The sequence below is a fragment of the Belonocnema kinseyi genome, chromosome 7 (assembly GCF_010883055.1).
Source record: "Belonocnema kinseyi isolate 2016_QV_RU_SX_M_011 chromosome 7, B_treatae_v1, whole genome shotgun sequence".
In the NCBI taxonomy this organism is placed as follows: Eukaryota; Metazoa; Arthropoda; class Insecta; order Hymenoptera; family Cynipidae; genus Belonocnema; species Belonocnema kinseyi.
The window spans coordinates 88,319,272-88,322,904 of NC_046663.1; positions in this window are offsets into that span (position 1 = coordinate 88,319,272).

The window sequence follows — 3,633 nt, forward strand, 5'->3', positions numbered from 1 at the left end:
ATTGCTAAGACCTGCGATGTTCAAAGTTCTCTTGTACGCTTCTCTTTTTGCTTTTTGGGCAGCCTGAATTTCATCATTCCACCACGCATCACCAGAAATTCTCCCTACAACTGCGGTACCACACACTTCGATCGTGCATCTAACAAGGATATCCCGTCACATTGTCCAGGCGCCCTCTGAATCTTTGTTTTTTATACGGTCCTCCCATGTTGCCCTATCTATGATTTCGATTATCTTATTTTGGAAATCTATTCGCACATTCGGTTTCTGTAGGTAATGATCAGTATTGCATTCAGGACCCCTCAAGACCCTTGTATCTTTGACTAACTCTCTAAGTCTTTCATCCGCAACAACAAAGTCAATTATACTGCGGCTATTTCCTTTAGACCAGGTGTACATGTGGATCATTTTATGCCTAAACCTAGTATTTGTAATAAACAGACCCCTTTCGAAGCTTAGACCAACTAGTTTATCTCCTTTATAGTTTGTTCTTGGATCCCCAAAATTACCTAATACTCTTTCTGTATCTTGATTTTGGATGCCCACCCAACCGTTCATGTCTCCTAGTAGAATTATTCTTTCCCCATGTTCGCAGATGTTTATTGTGTCACTTAAAGTGTCCCAGAAGGCGTCTTTTACTTCTCTAGGATCACTATCAACCAGCGCGTAGCATGCTATAATAAATAGTCTTCTGATTTCTACTTTCATTCTAGCCCACAGAAGTCTGGGAGACACGAAGCCATGGTCTCCGAGATGCAGCTTTGCATCTATTTTTTGAGTCGAAATCATGTCAAAGTTAAGTTTCAAATCGTCATATGGTGGAGATTGTAGTTCTAACGTCAGTCCCACCAAAAACTTCAGTTAATAAGAGAGGGTTGGGAGAGGGGGGGGAGGTAGAACTGGAACATTAGGTTACTAAAATCTTGTATAAATATATTATATTACTGTGATTCAGTTAAGGCAAAAACTGATTTTCGAATCTGAACACGCACACTAGCATAAGTTATAACTTTTTCAATCAATTTTTCAAACAAAAAATTTAAGATTTATAGCGGTTCCCTATTTGAGTTTTATCTTTTTCATTTATTTGTTTGCTATTTTTATTTTTCTAGTGTATTGAAAATGCATGTCTTAAATTTGTTTACACATTTTTTCAAGGAAAATAATAATTTTACCTTTGTTATTTCGCATTGCAACAATACGACAGGTACCTTTTAAAAAGTTACTCAGTATAGAAAATGTGAAAAAAGTAAGAAAAAATCATTATTCTCCTTAAAATGAGTTTAAACATTTTCATTCAATTATTTAAAATTATGCTAATATAAAAAAGGATAATTCAATATGCATAAAAATGTGATACATGCGATTTGAAGACATTTAGAAAATAAACACAACGACAAATCAATAAAAAAGGACAAAACTCAAATTGCAGGGAACCTCTAAATCATAGCATTAGAGATGGCCTCTAGTGGTAGGCTAAGAAATTCGAAAAATAAATGATAAAAAACGACAATAATTTGCTGAAATCGGGCAAAAGTGCCAGAAATAAATATTATTCACCTCTGTGAAGCTGATGACATCGCCCGATGAAATCATTCTCTATTCATAAAAACACTAATCACTCGCGAAATATAAAAAAAGCAAATATTCTGTATGACCGATCTTTTTTGGTATTATAAAAAGTCTCAGGATGAAAACGGATCACAATATGCCGAAGAAAGCAAATCCAATCCTACGTAAAAAACAAAAAAGTATCCAGAATTCACTCCCGTTAAACCCGATTGTCCAACATCTAGCAATAATTGAAAATTACTAACAGTTTTTTTAAAACAAATTTCACATAGAATTTAATTTTTAAATCAAAATTAATGATTGAAGACGACGCGCGAACGCAAACACCGATTTTAAAACTCGACAAAAATTCGCATCTTCCACGCCCGGCAGACTGGAATCGACTAATCGAAAATTGACAAATTGCGATATTTTAATTTTGAGGCATGCGCATACACAAAGAATAAAGTGCGCGAATTTTTCAATTTAACTTTTTTAGTCGATTAAATTTAAATAATAATAAAACAGGAATTGTACGAATAGAAATTTCTTTGCATCAAGACTAAATTTTCTATATAAATAGAATTGTTCCATAATTATCAAAAAAATCTTATCTTCAAGTGTAAAACAAGTAATTATGACTTCTACTTTGGATAATTATTGCCAGTTTATTTTACTTTATTTAATCAAATTCATTACTTTTATATGGAAATTTTACATTCTAACTTTTTATAGTTAAAAAAAATATATTGAAAAATAAGAATTTAATATAAGCATTTCAGCCTCTATTTACTTAGGCTATTTTAAAATTATTTTCTAAGTATGTTCATATGAAATTGTATCAAATTTCTCAATGGATATTTCTGTTTTCTTAACATTGAATGATTGACAATTAAAAAAATTGATCACTCAAATGAAATATGTTATCAATAAGAATAGATTCTACTATGCCGAAAAATAATTCTGGTCTACACTTCAAGTCGCAGAATCTCTCATCAATGAAATATGTTATTTTGCTTGTTCTTGAGATCTATTTTTCAAAAAATCACCAATTTTTTTTTAATTCTAAATTTTTTGACATAATTCAGATTTTTTTTAATATTGGAAAAAAATAAAAAGACAAGAATTTTGCAGGAAATCTTCTGTATTTTTTAATTCCAATTAGGAAAATATGCCAAGAAGATTTTTGAAAGAGCCACGAAAATTTTTTTTCTGAAAATATAATTTTAGAATTAATCTTGTAAACGTTGTAAAATAGAAAAAATGTCCAAGAGGCATTTTTTTAGAACTTTTTTAGATGTTCACATTTCAAAAAATGTATTCGTATGTATTTTTCATTGTTTCAAAGAAAAATCCGTTAATTGGATTCAAGAAAAAAGTTCGGACTAAAAAATTACTCAGCTCACATAAAACGTACAGAATGTATTCCTTATACAAGGCCAGATTTTAAAAAATGGCAAAAATATAAGTGTAGCTTTTTGTGAAAATCGAATTTTTGTATTTTTAAACAAATTGTTCACAAATTGTTGATTGTTTTTTTAAAGCTTTCGATGAATTGAAAAAGAGGACGGTAAAACTTACGAATATAAAAAAAAAATATGTTAATTGAGTCAAAAACTATAGAATTTTACAGAACAAATTGGGATTTATGAAAAATGGACGTCAAAATTCAAATAATATTTTATAATAATAATATAATATATTATATTATCCGTAACTACGAGGACATTTTTTTTCAAATTGAAAGTATAGGTATTGGCTAATTGCCTCTAAAATAACTTCATGATTTGAAATGGATTCGATCCATATAAAAATTTAAATCATGGGATTTTTCCAATTTGTTGTGTGAGGAAAAAAATTGCAGGAAATTTCTCGTGCACTATTTTTTTACTGCAAAGAACCAGACAGGAACGAAAAAATATCTTATTCAAATAATCATCTTATGAACATGTCTGACACGACCCATTTCTTTCAGTTTTCTTATTTGTCCATTTATTTATAAATAAACAAAAAAGGCTTCTTCGTTTATTCCTTAGATGAACATTGATGAAAAGATAAAAAATTTTTTTGTGTTTGGAAAAC